This window comes from Scyliorhinus torazame, chromosome 5, assembly GCF_047496885.1.
Source record: "Scyliorhinus torazame isolate Kashiwa2021f chromosome 5, sScyTor2.1, whole genome shotgun sequence".
Taxonomy (NCBI): Eukaryota; Metazoa; Chordata; class Chondrichthyes; order Carcharhiniformes; family Scyliorhinidae; genus Scyliorhinus; species Scyliorhinus torazame.
Window position 1 is genome coordinate 126,896,503 of NC_092711.1, and position 25,600 is coordinate 126,922,102.

General features: G+C 46.1%; 1 protein-coding gene and 1 long non-coding RNA gene across 2 annotated transcripts in view; one reads left to right on the plus strand and one right to left on the minus strand.

Annotated features, from left to right (window-relative positions):
- The window catches only part of LOC140421848 (uncharacterized), an 88,318-nt gene that overhangs the window by 3,754 nt on the left and 58,964 nt on the right, over window positions 1-25,600 (minus strand). The window lies entirely within an intron of this gene.
- On the plus strand, window positions 10,322-19,395 carry LOC140421859 (uncharacterized). Its single transcript, XR_011947134.1, has 3 exons — window positions 10,322-10,450; window positions 12,101-14,584; window positions 16,591-19,395. It is a non-coding gene; the product is annotated as an uncharacterized lncRNA (long non-coding RNA).

A 25,600-nucleotide genomic window follows, 5' to 3' on the forward strand; every position in this document is an offset into this window, starting at 1 on the left:
ACCTCTAAACTCCAATGAGTCCAGACGCTTTCCTCACAACACAACACCTTCATCCCAGGAATCAGCCCGGTGATCCTTCTCTGAACTTCTCCCAATGCAAGAATCGCCCTCCTTAGTTAAGGAGACTAAAAGTGTGCACCATACTCCAGGTACTGTGATCTGATAGTCATTGCAGAGACACAGCTGCAAGATGACAAAGACTGGGACCTGAATATTCAAGATTCCATCACTTTTGAGAAGGACAGGAAGCTGGGAATATGTGGAGGGGCAGTTCTGTTAATTAAGGATGACATTAGTACAATAGATGGAGATGACCTTAGTTATGGAGGTCAAGATGTACAATCACATTGGGTAACGATAAGAAATGATAAAGATAGGGAGTCACTTGTGGGCGTAGTTTCTAGGCCCTCCCCCTAACAGTAACTACTGTCATGGGAATGTCCCTTTAAGAACTGTTTGTCTTCTCAAATGGCTGCAGTGATGTAATTGTGTGGGTGGAGCTGGGCTGTGGCTCTAGTTTTTACTTTCGTTTTGAGCTGGAAGCCATTTGTGGCTTTGAATTTTACTTTCGGTTTAGACTGTTGGAAGCTGCATTCAGGCAAAAGACGGCTTCTCTGGTCTCTCCATGTTAAAACGGTATCTCCAGATCACTTGATAACTTCAAAGTAATAACTGTGTTCTGGAAGGAATTCAAACCTACTGTTTTGTGGTACAAGGGACTGTCTGATTTATGGAGGTTGTTACTTGAGTGAAACAGTAAAGGGACGTTATTAAGGGTTAAATACAGAGTACTGTAGCTGTGTGGGGTATTTAGAATTGTAGTTGATAAAAATGCTGACTATGTGTGTTTATAGAAATGTTAACTGAATTTGTAGAATAAACTTTGTTTTTGATTTAAAGTGTTTAAGGCTCTGTTGAATAACACCTGAAAAGTAGGCCCTTGTGCTCCTCATAACCAAAATTTATAAACAGTTGTAGGTCAAATGAACGCCATGATATATTTTAGTGTTCTCTAGACTCTGCCCATAACTCTACACTGTAGGACAGAGTGTACAGAGAGCAATAATGGCTCTATGATAAGTACGGCAATAATCATGGATGATTTTAATCTACATGTAGATTGGGCGAATCAGATTGGCAAAGGTAGCCAGACAGATGAGCTCGCAGAGTCTTTTTGGGACAGTTTCTTAGAGCAGCACATGCTAGAGCTGACCAGAGAGCTGACTATTCTTGATCACCCAATCACTGAATTGTTAGGGTGCAGAAGGACCATTGTGTCTGCACCAACTCTCCAAACGAGGATGACGACTTAGTGCATTCCCCGTACCTCTCTTGACAACTTCACATCCGAAATCATTGCTCAATACTGGGTTACAAAGTCCTCGGGGTTAAACCCAGCAGCTTCTCCTGCATCTCCATTCCAGCCAAACTGATACAACAAACCAAAGGGAATTGGACAAGACCCTGGAAAGAAGAAATGCTGCAGGCAAGTGAAGAAAGGGCAGTGCAGTGGGATGAGCCAGCATGGGTATGATGGGCTGAATGGCCTCCATCTGTATTGTAATCATTCAATGATTCTGTCAAAAAGGACTGTAACTGGAGGCCAGAGACCAACCTCCACAACCAACACCCTCCGCAATACAAATCCGTTCTTAATTGGTCTATCTCTGCTTCTAAACTTGGGTTCTGCGAGAAACCCCTCCAACAAAATAATAGCAAAATACTGTTGTTGCTGAAAATATTCAATATGTCAGCAAGTAATTGTGGCAGGAGAAACAGAGATAATATCTCCGAGTGTTCAGCATCAATACGAACAAGGAGCAGGAGCCATTCAGCCCCTCAAGCCTGCTCCACCATTTAATAAGATCATGGCTGGTCTGATAGTAATCTCAAATCTTCAATTATAGGGAATAAATATGGTGCAGAATTTGATGGTTAATATCAGCTGATGAACAGAAGAGAAATGATCTCTATGCAGGAAAAACAATTCCTGACCATGGGAAGATAAAGATGGTAAATCAGCAGCACATAGCCGAGGGGTGGGCAACAATGAAATCTTCATTCAGACACATTGGAAGAAATAACAGTAAAATACCAAACGTAGTTAAAATAAATCTACTATCTACTTCACAGCGCCAAGGACCCGGGTTCTATCCCGGCCCCAGGTCACTGCTGCCAGTGTATGCGTGGGTCTCACCCCCAGAACCCAAAGATGTGCAGGGTAGGTGGAATGGCCACATAAATTGCCCCTTAATTGGAAAAATTACAAAAATAAAATAAATCCACTATTAGAGGCAGAAGAAGTTAAACAATGGCAGAGAGGTGATCAGGGAGGGCAGAGGCATAACAGAGTAATGGGTGAAATATGGATTCAGATCCACAGTAAAGGAGCCAAACCTGCCCCAGAGCCATGGAACCAGAGCTTAGATAAAGAAGCACAACACTAAAAACTCTAAATTAAAGATTAATGCTCAATAATACTCATCTCTAGAACAATTTCACTGGTTTCAAATTTAAACACTGTTGCTGGAGCAGCAGCTCGAAAGAATTCTCTGGAATCAGAGAAAAATCACAGTCTTCAAATCTTCTAACTCCCTGGAAAAGGAGATTACAAGAGTCATGTCTCAATTGTGGTTATAAATTAAGAGAGAAACAGTTTTCTTGATTTGAGATTGCTGTGTAACTACTCCCATTTTAACCTCTTGTAAAAGGAGTTTAAGGAGTTTTCAAAGTCCGTCAGTCAGGGATGCAAATTCATAACATTCTCTCCTTCTACACGTTTCCTGGTGTAGGATTACTTAAGGTGGGATGTACTTAATTGGAAGTTCAGACAACATTCACTGAGCAGATTCCTGGCTAGAAGGAGTTGGTTTCGTGAGGAAATGGTGGACAAGGTGTGTAACGGATTTTAGGTAAATGAGAGGCGATCTTACTGAAGCATATAAGTATTTGAGAGCAGTTTACAGGAAAAGTGCTGGAAGGATGCTCGCCCTCAACAGGGAATCTAAAACTGCAGGGGCAGTTTAAAAATAAAGGTTTAAGTCAGAGAACAGGATAAATTGCTTCTCTGAGAACCAATAGCTGGTAAAATTCTTCCCCCCAGTAAACAGTGGAGGCTGGGCCATGAAGTATATTCAAGGCTGTGTTACACACCATTTTACCTTCAAGGGTGTCAAGCGTTAAGGACAGGAGGAAAATGGAGTTAATGATCAGATGAGCCATGGGTTTATAAAATGGCAGAGCAGCCTCAATGGTTTGAATGGCCTTCTCCTGCTGCTAATTCTGATGATCTTATTCTTCTGTGATTCAGATGGCATCAGATGCACCCTGAATTCATACATACATACAATTTACAGTGCATAAGAGGCCCTTTCGGCCAATCGAGTCTGCACCGACCTTTGGAAAGAGCAGCCGACTCAAGCCCACACCTGCACCCTTTCCGCGTAACCCAGTAACCCTACCTAACCATTTTTTGGGACACCAAGGCCAATTTATCATGGCCAATCCAACTAACCCACACATCTTTGGACTTTGCGGAGCATCCAGAGGAAACCCACGCAGACATGGGGAGAACGTGCAGACTCCGCACAGCCAGTGACTCAAGCAGGGAATCGAATCTGGGGCCCTAGAGCTGTGACGCAACTGTGCTAACCACTGTGCTACCATGAAGCAAGTTTCCCCCTCCAACAGTAAACTCGACCTTTCAATCAATGAGTCATACATTTTCTCTCCTGGTCACTGGAACCCTGAAGCCCCTTAGGCAGCATGGTAGCACAATGGTTAGCATTGCTGTCTCACAGCGCCAGGGACCTCGGTTCAATTCCGGCCTTGGGTGACTGTGTAGAGTTTGCACTTTCTCCCCGTTTCTGCGTGGGCTTCCTCCGGCTGCTCTGGTTTCCTGCCACAGGTCAGGTGGGGATAGGGTGAAGAGTGGGCCGAGGTCGGGTGCTCTTTCAAAGTGTTGGTGCAGACTCGATGGGCCGAATGGCCTCATTCTACACTCCAGGGATTCTGTGATCAAAGATGGCAGGATGGCCGCGCATGCGCTCTGCTCCCCGCTGATGGAAGGTGGCGGCGGTGGAATTGGGCCTGATCCCCAATAAAAGCCCCGCAGCTGCAAACTGGGGTCTGCAGGCTCTTATTCCCATCGTGGGACCTGCACTGGGTGTTTATAAAGCCTCCGTTCTCTCCCCACCCCGACTCCCGGCTCCATTCCTCCCTCCGCCCCACGACTCACCCGCCCAAAATGCCTCTCCCGTTCTCGCAGGGCTCCGAACAAAGAGGTACTGCGCCTGCGCACTGGGTTCCTGTGGTGTGAATAGGGCACATTCACAGCCGCGGCGCATGCTGGATAATATTCGCACCATTGCAACATCAAACAATTAAAACAAAATAACTTTAACATTTGAGATGAATTAATTTAAAAATGTGATGAATTCTGAATTGGTGATCTGCTATGCCTCATTTCTCAAAGTTCTCCTGTGTGACCATGCAGAGTTTTTAAAGAGTTTGTACTAACTGAGTTAATTCAACAATTGACAGACCGCAAAAACCACAGTGACATTATTAATAAAGGATCAAGTTAAGGGAGTATCCTGGTGTGATAGAGCAGATGAATTATGGGGTTCCAAATTAAAGGCATTAATATCCTGCAATGTCAATTAATATCAGAATCATATGTCACATGTAGGCTTACATTAACCCAGTACAGTGGGGGGCGTGGTAGCACAGTGGTTCGCACAGCTGCTTCACAGCTCCAGGGTCCCAGGTTCGATTCCCGGCTGGGTCACTGTCTGCACGGAGTTTGCACGTTCTCCCCGTGTCTGTGAGGTGTTTTACTCCGGTTTCGTCCCACAGTCCAAAGATGTGCAGGTTAGATGGATTGGCCATGCTAAATTGCCCTTAGTGTCCAAAACGGTTGTGTTGGGTGGGGTTACTGCGTTATGGGATAGGGTGGGGGTATGGGCTTAGGTAGGGTGCTCTTTCCAAGGGCTGGTGCAGATTCGATGGGCCGAATGACCTCCTTCTGCACTGTAAATTCTATGACACTCTCTGATACTCTATGAACACTGCAAAGATCCAAGATGGCACCAGAGCATGGCGGCACTCTGCGAGCTCTCTCCCCACACCCTTTTCTTTGATCTCCTATCACCGTTCTGACCTACTAAAAGTATTTTCCACTTCTTATATAATTACTAATAATGTTCTTCTATGTTTTCTTACAGGTTTGAGGTCCTGTAAGAACACTATTCACGACGCCCTGTGCTGCTCCTGCTCATGTATTTGCTCTGTTTGGCCCCTTGATCCGCACTGTAACCAACCACTGTTTGTCGATGTACCATTTGTCAATGTACTCTGTTGATTATTTTTTTTGTCTATTATGTACGTACTGTGTACCTTCCCACGGCCGCAGAAAACTACTTTTCGCTGTACTTCGGTACATGTGACAATAAATCAAATCAAATTTTTTTTTTAAATCGAAGTTACTGTGAAAATCCCCTAGTCACCACACCACAGCGCCTGTTTGGGTACACAAGGGAAAATTTGGAATGTCCAATTCACCTAACAAGCATGTCTTTTGGGACTTGTGGGAGGAAATCGGAGCACCCTGGAGGAAACCCATGCAACACCAGAAGAATGTGCAGACTTCGTCCAGACAGTGACCCAAGCCAGGAATCGAACCCGAGTCCCGAACGCTGTGATGCAACAGTGCTAACCACTGTGCTACCGTGCCCCCCATTATCACTTGGCTGGAATGTTGCAGTATGAAAGGACCCCGCAAATCTGTCAGAGGAAGCAAACCAATTCTAATAGACCCACATCACTCTTAGACTGTACTGTGATTTGTGAATGAATCTGTGTTTTATGAACAAGGTCCATATCAGTCTGGTGCTGTGCCTTTGATTCCCAATAACAGCTGTAGTATCCTCATTAAATACCCACCCCGGTATTTAGCCCATAATCTCAGGACATCATAATAATCACAGCCCTTGAAATTGTTCCTGATAAAATTACAACGATTCTGAAAGCTCCATTAGTTGTAACACCCTCGCTGAAAACATACTTCTCTGGTTAAGAAACACACATACAGCTTCTGCACAGCAGGATGGAAACTGCTCACCCTCCACTCCAAACTCTGAATGATTTGGGATGATAATCTTTATTGCCACAAGTAGGCTTACATTAACATTGCAATGAATTTAATATGAAAATCCCCTAATCACCACATTCCAGCGCCTGTTCGGGTACACAGAGGGAGAATTTAGAATCTCATATGATCACCACCCTTCCGTACCCCATCCACTCTTCTGAGCTCCAGCCAGGTGATATTAAACATATAGGTGGGAAAGACAAATAGCTGAATCAGGGGAAGGTACTACTCGAGGTTCCTCTGTGATAGTTCTCTCTATGCTTGAAAAATCCAGGACAAATTGTTATTTGTAAGCAGCAGCAGGAGTCAGTAAAGAGAGTGATGGTAATAACCAGGCAGTCTGACTCACCAGGAATGCTGCTGTAGAGGAGATTCTATGGGATCCACCCAAAAGCCAAAACACAATCATTGGCACCGGTGTGTCAGACTCCAGTTAAACTCATTTAAAAACTTGTCAGGACACTGACCCTGAAGTGAGTATGGTCAAAGAGGTGGTACACCATTGCAAAGACTTTCCCTCATCCTTCATAGCAAGTAAGGTCTCACCCATGCTACATGATAAGGTTTTCTATCATAAAGTGGCTCTAATTTGTCCTGCATTACATCTTGATGTCTTGCAAAAGAATTAATTTTGTTTAGGGGTCAGATTGGGGGAGTGTTTCTCTTTCATGATCCCATATGTTCATAATTACTACTGGTGACTGAGAAAACACCAGGATGTTCATCACCACCTGAACCTGTATCCAAACTAATCCAGCTGTGTGACAGGAAGACTAATTGGGATGTTTGACATGATGATCTGGATAAATTAGGAGGAACAAGTCTTTTATTGGCTATTCACAAATGAGGGAAGGAAATACAGTATCTGTGTTATATTGGTGATAAGTGTGTGAGGTGCAAAATAAAAATAAGTCGGATAATTAGATTGAGAATAAATACTGTGCTTGATTTTCTTTCCAATAGGGACAAGATGTGGATGGTCACTGTGCTTGTGGACTGTGTCCAGGTTGAAATTCTGTTCTTCACATATGATCACCACCCTCCCCTACTGCACCCACTCTTCTGAGCTCCAGCCAGGTGATATGAAACATATAAGTGGGAAAGACAAAGAGCTGAATCAGGGGAAGGTGATACTCAAGAAGTTCCTGTGCGATAGTTCTCTCCATGCTTGAATCATGAATAAACTGTTATTACCTGTCCCTGGGTCTCCTGTGGTTAGTTGGAAGAAGTAATGCACCCAGAACTGTACGCAATATTCCAGCTGAGATCTAACTAGTGTCTTGTACAAGTTTGGCATAACCAGCTTGTTCCTGTAGTCTATGCCCTTATTAATCAATCTCATATTATATGCTTTAACTGCTCACTTCACCTATCCTGCCAGCTTTAATGACTTCTGCACCTATGTACACAGGTGCCTCTGCTCCTGCACCCCCACAAGAAGTTTACCCATTATTTGATATTGTTTCTCCATGCTCTTCCTCCCAAAATGTATCATCTCACACTTCTCCACATTGAATGTAATCTGTCACCCATCTGCCCACTCCACCAACCTATGTCCAATTTGAAGCTCTTCACTGCACTCTTCACAGTTTGTAATACTTCCAAGTTTTGTGTCATCTGAAAACTTTGAAACTGTCCCCCACAGACCATGATCTAGATCATTAATATACTCCAGGAAAAACAAGGGTCCAAATACTGACCCCTGGGGAACACCATTACATACTTTCCTCCAGCCTGAAAAATATCCATTGACTGTTACTCTCTGTTTCCTCGTATTCAGCCACTTTTATATCCACTTTGCTACTGTCCCTTTTATTCCATGCACTATAATTTTTCTCACGTCTGTTGTGTTGGATTGTATTGAATGCCTACTGAAAGTCCATGTACACGACATTAGCAGCATTACCCTCATCAATCCTTTCTGTCACCTTCATAAAAACTCCAGCAAATTAATGAAACATGATTTCCCCTTTAAAAATCCATTCTGGGCGGCACGGTGGCGCAGTGGGTTAGCCCTGTTGCCTCACGGCGCCGAGGTCCCAGGTTCGATCTGGGTCACTGTCCGTGTGGAGTTTGCACATTCTCCCCATGTTTCCATGGGTTTCACCCCCACATCCCAAAGATGTGCAGGCTAGGTGGATTGGCCACGCTAAATTGCCCCTTAATTGGAAAAAATTGATTGGCTAATCTAAATTTATAAAAAAAAGAAAAAAAAAAGAAATCTATACTGGTTCTTCCAAATAAGCCCTAATTTTTCCATGTGACTATCAATTCTATCTGGAATAATTGATTCTTGAAGCATGCCTAACAACTGATGTTAAACTAGCTGGTGTGTAATTGCTGGGGCTACCTTTACAACCCTTTTTGTATCAAGGCATAAGTTTTGTAATTCTCCAGTCTGGCACCTCCAGGAAAGACTGAGGGCTCATTTCCAGCACCGCTGAAATTTACATTTTCAGTTCAACCCTTCCTCCTTATCAATTTTGAACATATGTAAGGACAAGGCTTCCTAGTCTGTCTACATGGCCTAGGTAGTACCTAACTCCTTGGTAAAGTCAACCAGTTAGTTTTATTTCATTTTGAACAGGGTGACAGTTACTGGGTGGGATTCTCCATCAACTGACGCCGGAATCGCGAAACGCGATTGGGTGGCGAAGCAGTTCTGGCTCTGAAATCGCGACGGGCACCGATTTCATGCCATATCACAATTCTCCATTGCCTTGACAGCGGCATTCCGGAATGCACATACAGCAAACAGCATTTGCATATCATTGAAATGAATGAAAATCGCTTATTGTCACGAGTAGGCTTCAATGAAGTTAGGCTTCAATTTGCAGGCCTGACCCGGTATTCTCCAGGGCCTCGGCAATTCTCCGCCTCCGATGGGCCAAATTCCCGATGGTGAGGTTCACTTGTGCTTTTAAAAATCTTGAAACAGGCATCATGGCTGATGAGTGAGAAGGGGTTCGGAAAGTGTCCAACATCGCCATAGTTTGCTGACAGTTGTGCCGCTGACTGGGGGGATTTCTGCCAAGGTCGGGGGAATAGTGGGGTATGGCCAGGAGGTGGGCTGTGGGGTCAGCGTGGATGGGCACAAAGCACTATTGCCGCAGACTGCAAGGCAGCCATGCAGCTGCGCATGACGGCGACTGCCCACTGTGAAATTAGGGCCACAGATCGTATGTGTGTCCCCTCGGGCATTCCGCTAGGTGCCCTCTGGCCTCAGCTGACCCATCAGTGGGATGGGAGTGCTCCAGCACAACCAGTGCCATCTTGTTGGCTGGGATGAATGTGTGTGGGGAGTGTAATGTGCATATGCGGCTGCAGCTTGTCAGCCTCCTGAGAGTCAATCACAGACCCGGTGAATCCCGCACCGTTTTTCATTGGAATCAATTGTGTTCCATGTGGCAGCGGTGCTAGCCCCTCCAAAGTCACTGAATCTGTCCAGGTTCTTCGCCAGTTTTGATGTCATGGGAGTCCACAATTCCTTCCCTGGATTGAACACTTAGTCTCAGGAACAGACAATCCCGCCCACTGTGTCTCATTCTTTAAAAGTTCCTGAGCGCCTTCTACACCTTTAAACAAGATGTGGAGATGCCGGCGTTGGACTGGGGTGGGCACAGTAAGAAGTCTTACAACACCAGGTTAAAGTCCAACAGGTTTGTTTTGAATCACTAGGTTTCGGAGCACTGCTTCTTCCTCAGGTGAATGGAAGGAAGGAGCAGTGCGCCAAAAGCTAGTGATTCAAAACATACCTTTAAACCAGTAACGGTAAGTGAGAGCAAACTGATGCACAGTAACCCCAAAACAAGACACTTGCACTTCCTCTCTGCCCTGTTCCTTTTTTGAAGTCAGCCCCTGAATTGTGTGAACATAGTTTCAGATTTTCACATTTCAGTAACAAATATTGAAATGTTTGCTCCATTTGGATACATTTGCTCACATTTGGATAAAGCCACAAACAGAAAGGTCCAATTTTCTCCTGGAGTTTGAGACAAATCAGCTTTTAAAATGATGCAGAGTTTCAGCCAATGAGGGACATCCGGGCTCAGTCCCGCCCCATATTCACTCCGATTGGTGGGAGAACCTGCCACTCTCCCTTAGTCACCCAGCCCCGCCCCCTCTTCCTATTGGTCCTGACCCATCGTCAGTCAGCCGGGCATTGTGATGCAGAGCACGAGCAGTCCTGCGACTGTAGGTGGACGTCATTGCGCAGACAGAGTTTGGAGCATGCGCAAATCCAGTGTCGGCTTGGGGAGAAAGTCCTTTGTCCCGGAGAAGCGGAGTCAGCGTCAGGCGGTGGGTTTGTAAACACTTTGTGGATCCGCAAACCCTTCACAATCACTGTCAGCTCCCTGGTTTGCAGCTGCGGGGCTTCTCCCTCCCGGGAACAGGCCCAGGTTAACGGGCACCATCCTGCTTCAGACACTGGAGGATGGTTCACACCAGAGGATGTGGGAGGGGGACAAGAAATATGAGCTCACACTTTGCACTCAAATCAATGAGGAATCTGGGGAGAAATTCTCCCCCAACGGTGCGATGTCCGCCGACTGGAGCCCCAAACGGCGCCAATCAGACGGGCATCGCGCCGGTCCAAAGGTGCGGAATGCTCCGCATCTTTGGGGGCCGAGCCCCAACATTGAGGGGCTAGGCTGGCACCGGAGGGATTTCCGCCATGCCAGCTGGCGGAAATGGCGTTTGTTGCCCCGCCAGCTGGCGGAAATGGCGTTTGGTGCCCCGCCAGCTGGCGCGGAAATGCGGCGCATGCGCGGGAGCGTCAGCGGCCGCCGACAGTTTCCCGCGCATGCGCAGTGGGGATAGTCTCTTCCGCCTCCCCCATGGTGGAGGCTGTGGCGGAGGCGGAAGGGAAAGAGTGCCCCTACGGCACAGGCCCGCCCGCGGATCGGTGGGCCCCGATCGCGGGCCAGGCCACCGTGGGGGCACCCCCCGGGGTCAGATCGCCCCGCGCACCCCCCAGGACCCCGGAGCCCGCCCACGCCGCCTGGTCCCGCTGGTAAATACCAGCTTTGATTTACGCCGGCGGGACAGGCAATTTCTTGGCGGGACTTCGGCCCATCCGGGCCGGAGAATTGAGCGGGGGGTCCTGCCAACTGGCGCAGCCCGATTCCCGCCCCCGCCCAATCTCCGGTACCGGAGACTTCGGCGGGGGCGGGATTCATGGCGGCCAACGGCCATTCTCCGACCCGGCGGGGGGTCGGAGAATGACGCCCCTGATCTCTGCCAAGGAAGGAAACCCTGGCAGGTGGGCGGGGAGGATTCACAAACACCCGCTGGAGACCCTGAACCCCCACCTGCAGGTCCCAGGTTTCCAGCTCCGGGGGATTGTTGGCTTCAGGTGTGGCCATCTTGGTGAAGGGACTTAGAGTGGGCGGGGCTTCAGGGTCCCAGTGACCAGGAGGAAAAATTGATTAATTGAATTTACTCTCACTTTGCACAGAGGGGCTTGAGAACTGAACACAGCCAGAGGGGAAGGAGGGGGTGGGCTGTCAGGAAAAGAATTGTGAAGGTGGTGTGCAGGGTTTGCCGGGCTGGCCAACTCTCATGGTGAAAATTAAAGCACAGTCTGCACTGAAAGGCTGGCGTTCTGCCAGAGCTGGGACCAGGCCGCCTGAGGTAAGTCTCTGCCAGAGCTGTTAGAACACAGAAACAGTAAGGAACATGGTTCTGTGCATTGAGAAAGATCCAATGTATGTGACGGATAACATTGAGGCAGCATGCAGCCTGGGACAGTGGACACAAATACATTCCAGTAAAATGTGGGACTGTTAGTCACTGTGGGATTTGCATCCAGCCCCAGGAGGCAACAGATTGCATGGGATTAGGATTTACTGCTTTACAGGTACAAATCGGGAAAATATGTTTCATGGAAAATAGAATTGTACATTTAGAACTTCTCTCTATTTAAAGTTTTGTAAACTCCTTTTCCAGGGCATGAGAATGGTGGATTTATGAACAGGAAGCTCAAACTGAACATCAGAGCATTACCTGACAGTCACTGAGTCACCACGGCCTGAATATCATCAGTAATTGATTTGGAAGATGAAATGTTTGTGTGTTCTGTCTGTACGACACCATTTAAAACATCTGTGACTGGAAAACTAACAAGACACACACTGGAGTGAAAGGTTCCAGTACACTCAATGTACAAAGAGCTTTAACCAGTTAAACAGCCTGTGAAAATCATCACACGATTCGCAGTGGGGAAAAAGCGTAATTGTGTTCTGTTTGTACAAAGCTTCAACTGATTGACCAAATTGGAGAGATACGAGGAAACTGGCACCATGGAGAAACCGTGGAAATGTCAGGACTGTGGTAAAGGATTCAATCCCTCATCCCGACTGGAAATCCATCGACGCGTTCACACAGGGGAAAGATCGTTCATCTGTTCTGTGTGTGAGAGGAGATTCACTCAGTCATCTGCCCTTCGGTTGCACCAGCGAGTTCACACTGAGAAGGCACCATTCAGCTGCACAACCTGTGAAGAGAAATTCAAGACTTCATCCATCCTCACTGAACACCAGCGAATTCACACGGGTCAGAAACCATTCATTTGCTTTGTGTGTGGGGAGGGATTCAGTCAGATATTCACCCTCCAGTCGCATCACCAAATGCACACAAACCAGGATCCATTCAGGTGCACCACCTGTGGAGCGGGTTTCAGTCAGTCAGCTGACCTCTGAGCACCAACGCACTCACACTGGGGAGAAGCCGTTCACCTGCTCCGTGTGTGGGAAGGGATTCCCTTGGTCATCCCAACTGCTGACACATCAGTGGGATCACACCGGGGGGAGACAGTTCACCTGCTCCTTGTGTGGAGCAGGATTCACTCAGTCACAACACCTGCTGAGACACCAGCGAGTTCACAAGTGAGTGCAGGGACTGGAATCTGCTGTTTTGCTGCTGCTAAACACATCCAGGATTGATAGTCTGACAATATCTGGTTTGATTCTGCTGATGTTAACAATCCCTTTAACTGGCTGCAGTTTAATATTCTGGAGATGTCACTGATTTCCAGGACTGCAATGTCCCTTTTTAAAAGCAGCGCCTGTGATCTTTCTCCTTAATTCAAGAACTCTTAGCAGGAACACTTTACAGTAAAATTATGAACTTGTACTTCAATCCTAAATTGATCTTTGATGCAAATCAGTGTCTGGAAGGTTCCAGTGATTAACATCTGCAATTAGAAAGTGCAGATTAATCCTTCCTGACAATTCTTACTGACTTCTTCAGTGTTATGTCCATTTGGAAACTAAATTGTGAAGGAAGCGAAACTACACGGTGAAATATTGTACAGGCCCTGTGAAAATGGACATAAACACTTAACAGCAACATTGATATTGATGAAGTTTGGAAGTTGCTGAGTTGAACCATTTCTGAAACAGCAGCAGCAACATTTGGTAAAGGTGGAACCCCCAACAAAGACTGGTTTGAGAGCCACTCAGCAGAGATGACATCTGTCGTTGAAGCAAAAAGCAAAGCCGACCTGAAGTACAACATAAACTAGAACACTGCATCACGGGAAAGTAGCCAAGACAGTTGTGTAAAAATCGGGGACATACTCTGTAAATAACATTGGATCAGTCGGTGTCAATGATTCCGGACTGACTGTGACAATGGAAATCACTGCCTTTTGGGATCAAGCGGGTGCTTCGTCCGACCATCACCAAAGTTGCCCTGCTGAAATTGGCAGGTGGTGAAGTTCTCACCGACAGAAGTAAACAGATGTCCCGCTGGGTTGATCACGACTGCGAGCTGTGCTCCTGTAAAAACGGACATCTCCCAGTCTCTGTTTGACTCTCTTGCTGGTTGAGTTGGATGAGGAACACTCATCACTTGAGCTATAAAAGGCCATTGATTGCTGAGCAAGCAGAAAGGCATCGGGCCTTCTGAACTGCTCAAACACGGAAAGTCCCATCAACAGTCTCACCTTCATGGCCTCCTCCATCTCTGATGGATGACATGAACCATTCCATATGCGTGATGCAAACATCATCACAATTTTTAAAAAACAGCAGTGAGAGAGGAGGTTGCAACAACTGCAGGGGCATCTCACTCCTTAACATCACTGAGAAGATCTTCACTAAGTCATGTTAAAAAGATTCCACCTTCTTGCTGACTGAGTGTCAGCCATTGACCCTAAAGGGTCATTAAGACCCATTTGTATTATTTATATCCTCTCGTTGGTGTGTGCTAGAACCCTGATCCCAGCTGGGCGGGGGGGGGGTTGTCGGAGCATCGCATTTGGATTGTCTCCCGGCGCCAATACCAATTTTAAGATTCTCCGCTGCATCTGGGACCCCGCTGTGAGCGGTGGAGAATCCAGCTCAATGTGTATAAACATCTCCTACATTCATCACCAGTGTCTGGCAGCTGCCTTTCTGTTCCAGGCTGACATCGTCTCTGCCATTATAGGTAGAAAGAGGTGCTATCTGTTCAGGGTTTGGTGTTTGGGAAGACACTCACAAACTCCGTTAGCAGCAGTTTGTCAAATGGCCTTCCGGTAGCTCCCTCTGCAGTTGGACAGTGCAGTTCACGGATGGTCTGATAGAAGCTCTTCAGATGCACCTGAATCGGAGACGTGAATCCTTTTGTTCTGCTGACTCATAGGCAGAGGGTCAGCCGTTTTATTGGTTGATGTTCACCCAAAAAGTCCAGTTTAAACATAAGAAATGCAATAAGGCTTCTGTCCTATCGCATTAAGTAGAGTCGGCCAATGTTACTGAGGTGAAAATAGTCTTGTGGATATATAGTTGAAAACTCAGCTTGGGGTGAAATATTTTGTGTTGGGTGTGAACCAGGGTTGTCAGTGGGTAGGGAATGGAGTTTGTATTGGGGATTGGAGTCAGTAGGTAGGGAATGGAGTTTGTAGAGGGGATTGAAGAGGGATGGAGTCAGTGGGTAGGGAATGGAGTTTGTAGAGGGGATTGAAGAGGGATGGAATCAGTGGGTAGTGAATGGAGTTTGTAGAGGGGATTGAAGAGGGATGGAGTCAGTGGGTAGGGAATGGAGTTTGTAGTGGGGATTGAAGAGGGATGGAGTCAGTGAGTAGGGAATGGAGTTTGTAGTGGGGATTGAAGAGGGATGGAGTCAGTGGGGAGGGAATGGAGTTTGAGAGGGGATTGAAGAGGGATGGAGTCAGTGGGTAAGGAATGGAGTTTGCAGTGGGGATTGAAGAGGGATGGAGTCAGTGTGTAGGGAATGGAGTTTGTAGAGGGGATTGAAGAGGGATGGAGTCTGTGTGGGGAATGGAGTTTGGAGAGGGGATTGAAGAGGGATGGAGTCAGTGGGTAGGGAATGGAGTTTGTAGAGGGGATTGAAGAGGGATGGAGTCAGTGTGTAGGGAATGGAGTTTGTAGACGGGATTGAAGAGAGATGGAGTCTGTGTAGGGAATGGAGTTTGTAGAGGGGATTGAAGAGGGATGGAGTCTGTGTAGGGAATGGAGTTTGTAGAGGGGATTGAAGAGGGATGGAGTCAGTGGGTAGGGAATGGAGTTTGTAGAGGGGATTGAAGAGGGATGGAGTCTGTGTAGGGAATGGAGTTTGTAGATGGGATTGAAGAGGGATTATCATAGAATTTACAGTGCAGAAGGAGGCCATTCGGCCCATCGAGTCTGCACCGGCTCTTGGAAAGAGCACCCTACCCAAAGTCAACACCTCCACCCTATCCCCATAACCCAGTAACCCCACCCAACACTAAGGGCAATTTTGGACACTAAGGGCAATTTATCATGGCCAATCCACCTAACCTGCACATCTTTGGACTGTGCGAGGGAACCGGAGCATCCGGAGGAAACCCCGCACATGCGGGGAGGATGTGCAGACTCCGCACAGACAGTGACCCAAGCCAGAATCGAACCTGGGACCCTGGAGCTGTGAAGCAATTGTGCTAGCCACAATGCTACCGTGTGATGGAGTCAGTGGGTAGGGAATGGGGTTTGTAGTGGGGATTGGAGTCAGTGGGGAGGGAATGGAGTTTGTAGAGGGGATTGAAGAGGGATGGAGTCAGTGAGCAGGGAATGGAGTTTGTGGAGGGGATTGAAGAGGGATGGAGTCAGTGGGTCGGGAATGGAGTTTGTGGAGGGGATTGAAGACAATGGCTTCATTCTACATATTTAAATGGAGGAAGTTTGTGTTCATCCAGTCTGAATGTCAGACAAGTCAGGGTGGTGTGTGACCTGGAGAGGAATTTGGAGGTGAAGATGTTCACATAAACCTGCTATCCCAGTCCATCGAGGTGGTGGAAGGGGAGAGTTTGGGAGGTGCTGCCAAGTTCTGGTCAATTGTAGATATGTAAAATCTGTCTCCCTGCCCACTGCCTCGACCCCACCAAATAACCAGGTTCAGCTGAATTTCACAAGCTGCCTTTGCGTTTTTGTGAGTTCTCACTCCCTTATTTCTGTTTTAACTCAATTTCACAGGGTATTGGAAGGGGAGGACTTTCTGTCGGGAAACTGAAACCAAACATCACATCCGGATCTGACAGAGTCGCCTAATTTATCACAACCTGAATATGATCGGATTTTGAACATGGAAGGAAAAAGCACCGATCACAGTGAGGAAAAACCGTCCACGTGTTCTGTGTGTGGACGAGACTTCAGCCGATCCGGACAGTCGAACCACAAGCATCGTCACACTGAGGAGAAACTGTGGAAATGTGGAGACTGTGGGAAGGGTTTTGATTATCCAGTTAGGCTGGAAATTCATCGGCGAATTCACACTGGGGAGCGACCGTTCACCTGTCCCAAGTGTGGGAAGGGATTCACTACCTCGTCCCACCTGCTGACACACCAGCGAGTTCACACCGGGGAGAGGCCCTTCACCTGCTCCGAGTGTGGGAAGGGATTCACTCAGTCATCAAACCTGCTGACACACCAGCGAATGCACGCTGGGGAGAGACCATTCAGCTGCTCCGAGTGTGGGAAGGGATTCACCATTTCAGCCCACCTGCTGAGACACCAGCGAGTTCACTCTGACGAGAGACCTTTCAGATGCCCAGACTGTGGGAAAGGCTATAAAAGTTCTGGGGAGCTGATGTCCCATCAACGTGTTCACACTGACGAGAAGCCATTCAGGTGCTCTCTCTGCGGGACTGGGTTCAGGCACTCATCTGACCTCACTGTACACCAGCGCACTCACACTGGGGAGAAGCCGTTCTCATGCTCCGTGTGTGGGAAGAGATTCAATCAGACATGTACCCTTCAGAGACACCAGCAAGTTCACACTGGGGAGAGGCCATTCACCTGTTCTGTGTGTGGGAAGAGGTTTGGTCGGTCGTCCACTCTGCTGAGACACCAGCGAGTTCACAAGTAACTGCAATGAGTGGACTTTCCTGTAAATCACATCCAGGCCTGGACTGGAGGAGCAGCCAGATTGGGAGAGACTGAATCTGATTGGAGGAGCTGTTTCTCACACATTCTGTCTCTCCCACATTCAGGGGAAAATTAACTTTCAATGGTCACGCCAGTGGTGAATTTTAATGGTCATTTTGGGGGTTTTGATGGGCAGAATTTGCCCACCTCCCCCATTGAAATTACACCTTGTTCCAATTCTCCACATCTCCAATTAGAAAGTGCTGATTAATCCTTGCTGACAATTCTTGCTGATGTCCACATAAATTATCAAGGAATCTGAAACAAAACAGTGAAGTATTTCACAAACACAACAATAAAAGCTTCAACAATCAACATTGATATTGCTGAAGTTTGGAAGTCGCTGAGTTGAATCATTTCTGACACAGCAGCAGCAACATTTGGTAAAGGTGGAACCCACAACACAGACTGGTTTGAGATCCACTCAGCAGAGATGACAGCTGTCATTGAAGCAAAATGCAAAGCCGACCTGATGTACAACAGAAACCCAACACCTAGAACACTGCATCATGTGAAAGTAGCCAAGCCAGATGTGTAAAAGACAGGGAGAATGTGTGAAATAATCACTGGATCAGCCCACGTCACAAAATGTGAATTGCCTGTGAAATCTACTGTGTTTGATGGGATCAAGAGGACACTTGTTGTGGGTTCCATCTTTACCAAAGTTGGTGTCCTGAAATCATCAGATTGTTAAGTCCTCACTGACAGAAGTAAACAGACGTCCCGCTGGGTTGAACATGACTGTGAGCTGTATCCCTGTGAGATGGACATCTCCCAGTCTCTGTTTGACTCTCCTGCAGCTTCCTGTCATGGTTGAGTTGGACAAGGAACCCTCATCACTTGAACTGGGAAAGGCCATTAATTGCTGAGCAAGCAGAAAGGCACCTGGCAAGGATGGAATTCCAGCTGAATTGCTCAAACACGGATATTCCTATCGACTGCCACACCTTCATAACCTTCTCCTCCTCTGTTGGCAGGTAGGATCCATTTCACTGGAAACGTGTGACACAAATATCATCACAATCTACAAAAACAGCAGTGACAGAGGAGATTGCAGTGACTACAGGGACATCTCACTCCTTAGCATCACTGGGAAGACCTTCACTCGGGTCATGTTTAAAAGATTTGTCTACCTGCAGACTGAGTGTATCCAGAAGCACAGTGCGGTTTCTGTGCTGACAGATCTACAGTGAACATGATCTTCTCCACACACCAGCTACAAGAGAAGTGAACAATTGGCATTTGATCTAAAATGCTGCCAGCTCCTGTACTGTGAAAAGTGAAATGCTGTAGTTACTGAGTGAAAGTAAACCTTTCAGTGTGAATTACAATTTACTGGTACAATGGGAAATGACATCAAAAATGTTTGATTCCCTTAAGATAAACTTCAGCCTTTAAGTTATATTCCGGAGCTCACAAGCTGTAGGAACAAAGAACAAAGAAATGTACAGCACAGGAACAGGCCCTTCGGCCCTTCAAGCCCGTGCCGACCATGCTGCCCGACTAAACTACAATCTTCTACACTTCCTGGGTCCGGATCCTTCTATTCCCATCCTATTCATATATTTGTCAAGATGCCCCTTAAATGTCCCTATCGTCCCTGCTTCCACTACCTCCTCCGGTAGCTCCACTCTCTTTAACGATTTTTGGTCTAAGAAGGTTGAAGCATTTGTTTACCCATGAATGCGAACCTTTTTAGTTTGATTTTTCCTGAGATATAATACAGCGATGGGGAAAGAGAGAAGAAAAAACATCTTGGCAAAACTGAGAAAAAATATCAAAATAGTTGGAAAAACAAAGATCAAAATGGTGTCTTGTTCATCTTTAATCTGGAAATAAAGTTACGTGACGTTGACACAATTGTGCCCATTTGTGAATGTTTGCTTCACCCTTTTACAATCAAGCAGCGCGGTGAGCATTGAAACTAAAGATTCTGTTTTTAAAATATTTGACTGCATCCCAGCACACTGGGCTAAATCGCTGGCTTTTAAAGCAGACCAAGACAGGCCAGCAGCACGGTTCAATTCCCGCACCAGCCTCCCCGAACAGGCGTCATAATGTGGCGATTAGAGGCTTTTCACAGTAACTTCATTGAAGCCTACTCGTGACAATAAGCAATTTTCATTTCATTCATTTAATTTCATTTGTTATCGTTCAAAACAAAGTGCCTGAAAACGGGAGATATGAGAGTTTCCCCCAAACCAATGTGTATTTCTGTCTCTGATCTAAAAATACCGGATGATGTGAGTGTTTAATTGGACAGTAAAGATTCCGCACTCTCCTGAAACAGATAGAATGGGAAGCCCCATTTTCTTTTTTTCTTAATAAATTTTGAGTACCCAATTATTTTTTTTCCAATTAAGGGGCAATTTAGCGTGGCCAATCCCACTATCCTGCACATCTACAGGTTGTGGGTGTGAGACCCACGCAGATACAGGGAGAATGTGCAAACTCCACACGGCTAGTGACCTGGGGCCGGGATCGAACCTGGGTCCTCAGCGCCGTAGGCAGCAGTGCTAATCACTGCACCACAATGCCCTGGCAATGATTGACTGTAGCACGGACCAATAGGAGGAGATGGGGCGGAGCAGGGTGTTAAATGAGTTTGCAGCAGGAGGCAGCCACTCGGCCACTTGATCCTGCTGCACCATTCAATACCATCGTGCCTGACCCGACTGGAACCACTTCTGCTCATTGCCGCCCACCACCATCACCTTTCAGCCCATTGCTTATAAAAAAACTTTATCTACCTCTGTCTGAAAAATATTTAGTGACTCTGCATCGACTACCCAAGATTTCCAAAGACTCATGTCCCTCTGGGAGAAAAATAATTCTCCTCATCTTTGCCCTAACCGGGTGATCCCTTATTGTTAAACAGGGACCCCGAGTTCCAGAGTCTCTGACTAGAGGAAACATCCTCCACACACCCAGTTTTGTCAAGGCCCTTCAGAGTCTTATATGCTTCAATGAAGTCACCCCTCACTCTTCCCTTACCCTTACTGCAGAGGATACAAGCCTGGCCTATCCAGCCTTTCCTCATAAGACAACCTGTTAATTCCAGGTATTAATCAAGTAAACCTTCTCTGAATGGCCTCCAACACACTTACATCCTTTCTTAAATAAGGAGATCTGGCTGTGTGAAGTTTGCACATTCTCCCCGTGTCTGCGTGGGTCTCGCTCCCACATGTGCAGCTCTTTTCTCTCCCTACAGATGCTGCCAGACCTGCTGAGATTTTCCAGCATTTTCTCTTTTGGCCAAAGATGTGCAGGGTATGTGGACTGGCCACGGTAAATTGCCCTTTAACTGCAATTTTTAAAAACAAATACCCTGTGCCCTGTGCTCCACGTGCAGTCTCACCAATGCCCTGTATAACTGAAGCATTACCTCCCAGTTTGTATTCAATTCCTCTCACGATAAATAACATTCTATTAGCGTTCCTATTTGCTGTACCTGCATGCTAGCCTTTTGTGATTAATGCACGATAACACCTCGGTCCCTCTGTATCTCAGAGCTCTAAAAGTCTCTCACCATTTGAATAATCTGCCTGTTTTATTCTTCCTAGCAAAATGGGCATTATCACATTTTCCCACATTATACTCCATTTGCCAGGTGTTTGCCCACTCACTTAACCTATCGATACTGTACCGTCTTGCATTCCTCACAATTTACTGTCCCACTTATCTTTGTGTTATCAGCAAATATAGCAACAGAACCTTCAGTACCTTCATCCAAATCATTTATATAAATTATAATAAGTCAGTTGGAGTGACTGGAGCAGCTGAATTTCTCTCCTGAGATCACAGCATCTGGAGGGTGGGGAATAGGGCCATTCAGCCCTTTGAGACCATGTCGGCTCTCTGTGGAGCAAGTCAGTCTGTCCATTGCCCCGTTCTAACCCCAAATCTGTGCAGGTTTATTTCTCTCAGTGTCTGTCCAATTTCCGATTGAAATCCTTCTGTCGTCTCTGCATCTCCTACCCTCATAGGCAGTAGGTTTGAGGTTGTTACCGCCCGTTTTACATGGACATAAAGCTCCTAGAGCACAGAGGAGTCTATTTGGCCCATTTTCCCCGTGCCAGCTCTTTGTACAGCGAACCATTTAATCCCAGAGTGCGACTATTTTGTTTTCTTTTTTGGAATATATCAAATGACAGTCCAATGAGGCTCGACCACCATTTACAGACTGTGTTCCAAATCACAACAACTCGCTGTGTTTTACAACAAATAATTGTGCTTATAGAACATAGAACATAGAAAATACAGCACAGAACAGGCCCTTCGGCCCACTATGTTGTGCCGAACCTTTGTCCTAGATTAATCATAGATTATCATTGAATTTACAGTGCAGAAGGAGGCCATTCAGCCCCTTGAGTCTGCACCGGCTGCTGGAAAGAGCACCATACCCAAACTCAACACCTCCACCCAACACCAAGGGCAATTTGGACATTAAGGGCAATTTATCATTGGCCAATTCACCTAACCCGCACATCTTTGGACTGTGGGAGGAAACTGGAGCACCCGGAGGAAACCCACGCAGACACGGGGAGGACGTGCAGACTCCACACAGACAATGACCCAAGCCGGAATCGAACCTGGGACCATGGAGCTGTGAAGCAATTGCGCTATCCACAATGCTACCGTGCTGCCCTTAAGAACAAATAAATCTACACTATATCATTTTACCGTCATCCATGTACCTATCCAATAGCTGCTTGACGGTCCCTAATGTTTCCGACTCAACTACTTCCACAGGCAGTGCATTCCATGCCCCCACTACTCTCTGGGTAAAGAACCTACCTCTGATATCCCTCCTATATCTTCCACCTTTCACCTTAAATTTATGTCCCCTTGTAATGGTGTGTTCCACCCGGGGAAAAAGTCTCTGACTGTCTACTCTATCTATTCCCCTGATCATCTTATAAACCTCTATCAAGTCGCCCCTCATCCTTCTCCGCTCTAATGAGAAAAGGCCTAGCACCCTCAACCTTTCCTCGTAAGACCTACTCTCCATTCCAGGCAACATCCTGGTAAATCTTCTTTGCACCTTTTCCAGAGCTTCCACATCCTTCCTAAAATGAGGCGACCAGAACTGTACACAGTACTCCAAATGTGGCCTTACCAAAGTTTTGTACAGCTGCATCATCACCTCACGGCTCTTAAATTCAATCCCTCTGTTAATGAACGCGAGCACACCATAGGCCTTCTTCACAGCTCTATCCACTTGAGTGGCAACTTTTAAAGATGTATGAACATAGACCCCAAGATCTCTCTGCTCCTCCACATTACCAAGAACTCTACCGTTAACCCTGTATTCCGCATTCATATTTGTCCTTCCAAAATGGACAACCTCACACTTTTCAGGGTTAAACTCCATCTGCCACTTCTCAGCCCAGCTCTGCATCCTATCTATGTCTCTTTGCAGCCAACAACAGCCCTCCTTACTATCCACAACTCCACCAATCTTCGTATCGTCTGCAAATTTACTGACCCACCCTTCAACTCCCTCATCCAAGTCATTAATGAAAATCACAAACAGCAGAGGACCCAGAACTGATCCCTGCGGTACGCCACTGGTAACTGGGATCCAGGCTGAATATTTGCCATCCACCACCACTCTCTGACTTCTATCGGTTAGCCAGTTCGTTATCCAACTGGCCAAATTTCCCACTATCCCATGCCTCCTTACTTTCTGCATAAGCCTACCATGGGGAACTTTATCAAATGCCTTACTAAAATCCATGTACACTACATCCACTGCTTTACCTTCATCCACATGCTTGGTCACCTCCTCAAAGAATTCAATAAGATTTGTAAGGCAAGACCTACCCCTCACAAATCCGTGTTGACTATCCCTAAACAAGCAGTGTCTTTCCAGATGCTCAGAAATCCTATCCTTCAGTACCCTTTCCATTACTTTGCCTACCACCGAAGTAAGACTAACTGGCCTGTAATTCCCAGGGTTATCCCTAGTTCCTTTTTTGAACAGGGGCACGACATTCGCCACTCTCCAATCCCCTGGTACCACCCCTGTTGACAGTGAGGACGAAAAGATCATTGCCAACGGCTCTGCAATTTCATCTCTTGCTTCCCATAGAATCCTTGGATATATCCCGTCAGGCCCGGGGGACTTGTCTATCCTCAAGTTTTTCAAAATGCCCAACACATCTTCCTTCCTGACAAGTATTTCCTCGAGCTTACCAATCTGTTTCACACTGTCCTCTCCAACAATATCATCCCTCTCATTTGTAAATACAGAAGAAAAATACTCATTCAAGACCTCTCCTATCTCTTCAGACTCAATACACAATCTCCCGCTACTGTCCTTGATCGGACCTACCCTCGCTCTAGTCATTCTCATATTTCTCACATATGTGTAAAAGGCCTTCGGGTTTTCCTTGATCCTACCCGCCAAAGATTGTTCATGCCCTCTCTTAGCTCTCCTAATCCCTTCCTTCAGTTCCCTCCTGGCTCTCTTGTATTCCTCCAATGCCCTGTCTGAACCTTGTTTCCTCAGCCTTACATAAGTCACCTTTTTCCTCTTAACAAGACATCCAACCTCTCTTGTCAACCATGGTTCCCTCACTCGACCATCTCTTCCCTGCCTGACAGGGACATACATATCAAGGACACGTAGCACCTGTTCCTTGAACAAGTTCCACATTTCACTTGTGTCCTTCCCTGCCAGCCTATGTTCCCAACTTATGCACTTCAATTCTTGTCTGACAACATCGTATTTACCCTTCCCCCAATTGTAAACCTTGCCCTGTTGCACGTACCTATCCCTCTCCATTACTAAAGTGAAAGTCACAGAAATGCTCCCCCACTAACAAATCTATCACTTGCCCTGGTTCATTACCCAGTACTAAATCCAATATTGCCCCTCCTCTGGTCGGACAATCTACATACTGTGTTAGAAAAGCTTCCTGGACACACTGCACAAACACCACCCCATCCAAACTATTTGATCTAAAGAGTTTCCACTCAATATTTGGGAAGTTAAAGTCGCCCATGACTACTACCCTATGACTTCTGCACCTTTCCAAAATCTGTTTCCCAATCTGTTCCTCCACATCTCTGTTACTATTGGGGGGCCTATAGAAAACTCCTAACAAGGTGACTGCTCCTTTCCTATTTCTGACTTCAACCCATACTACCTCAATAGGGTGATACTCCTCGAACTGCTTATGGTGTGTCTGGATGTTCAGAGAGTATTCAAACTGTGTCAACGCCATTGTTTTAAACAAAATTAAGACTCAGTCTTTATCAATGATTCTGGTGAGGACACCAAGTGTAATATATCTTAGTTTGCAGACAATTAGAATAAATGTACATTTCTATCAAACCTCTCACTACCACTGGACCTCCTAAAGTGTTTTAAAGCCAATGGAGTACTTTTGAAACATATTCACTGTTGTAATGTAGGAAACTGTAAGTACGCATGTGTAATCACATTTAGTTATAACATTGTAATTTTCACAGTGTATTCACAAGGTCAAGCAAGCCCTTTTATACCTCTAGCATGTGGCTTCCTGCAGCCATTTCACCTTCTGTACCTTTTCTATATTACCTATGTATTGATTTCATAGCAAAAAAACAATAATTATATTCATGATTATTCAGTAGTGAACATTGATTATGATTAGTGAATTGGTGTATTAGGTAATTATATTGTAAATACTCGATCTTTATTTTCAAAAATAACACGATCAACCAACATATTTCCAGAAACTGCAGAGATATCAGACTTTGTTTGAAAAAATAAATTACTCGATAATTTTGAGAAGTTATGAGATGCGGTGATAAGCCTGTACATAATATTACATGTACTCAGCAGTGTGACCTCCCACCAGTAGGTGGCATCAGTCAGGTGACATCCAGCTCCAGCAGAAGGTTGTAAAACGTGCACGAGGCCAATTGCACATAAGGGTAGTTCCAAGAGTGTTGAATCTAACTCTGTGATAACTTGGTCTGTATACCATTCTGATAATTTACTAACCACGTGCACATCAATAAATCATCATTCTGGCTAAGTCACCAGCAATTCTGTAGAGTCATTGCA